Source organism: Dasypus novemcinctus, chromosome 9, assembly GCF_030445035.2.
Source record: "Dasypus novemcinctus isolate mDasNov1 chromosome 9, mDasNov1.1.hap2, whole genome shotgun sequence".
Lineage (NCBI taxonomy): Eukaryota > Metazoa > Chordata > Mammalia > Cingulata > Dasypodidae > Dasypus > Dasypus novemcinctus.
In genome coordinates, this window is record NC_080681.1 from 131,776,084 (window position 1) to 131,776,425 (window position 342).

A 342-nucleotide genomic window follows, 5' to 3' on the forward strand; every position below is an offset into this window, starting at 1 on the left:
CGGCAGGGGGCTGGGGGGCTGTGGGGGCTGGGGGAGGATGTGGGGGCAGCAGGGGCTGTGGGGGCTGGGGGAGGATGTGGGGGCGGCAGGGGGCTGGGGGGGATGTAGGGGCAGCAGGGGCTGTGGGGGCTGGGGGAGAATGTGGGGGCAGCAGGGGCTGGGGGGATGTGGGGGACTGGGAGGATGTGGGGGTGGCAGGGGCTGTGGGGGCTGGGGGGATGTGGGGGCGGCAGGGGCTGGGGGGATGTGGGGGACTGGGAGGCTGGGGGAGGATGTGGGGGCGGCAGAGGCCGGGGGATATGGGGGCAGCGGGGGCTGGGGAGGATGTGGGGGGCTGTGGGG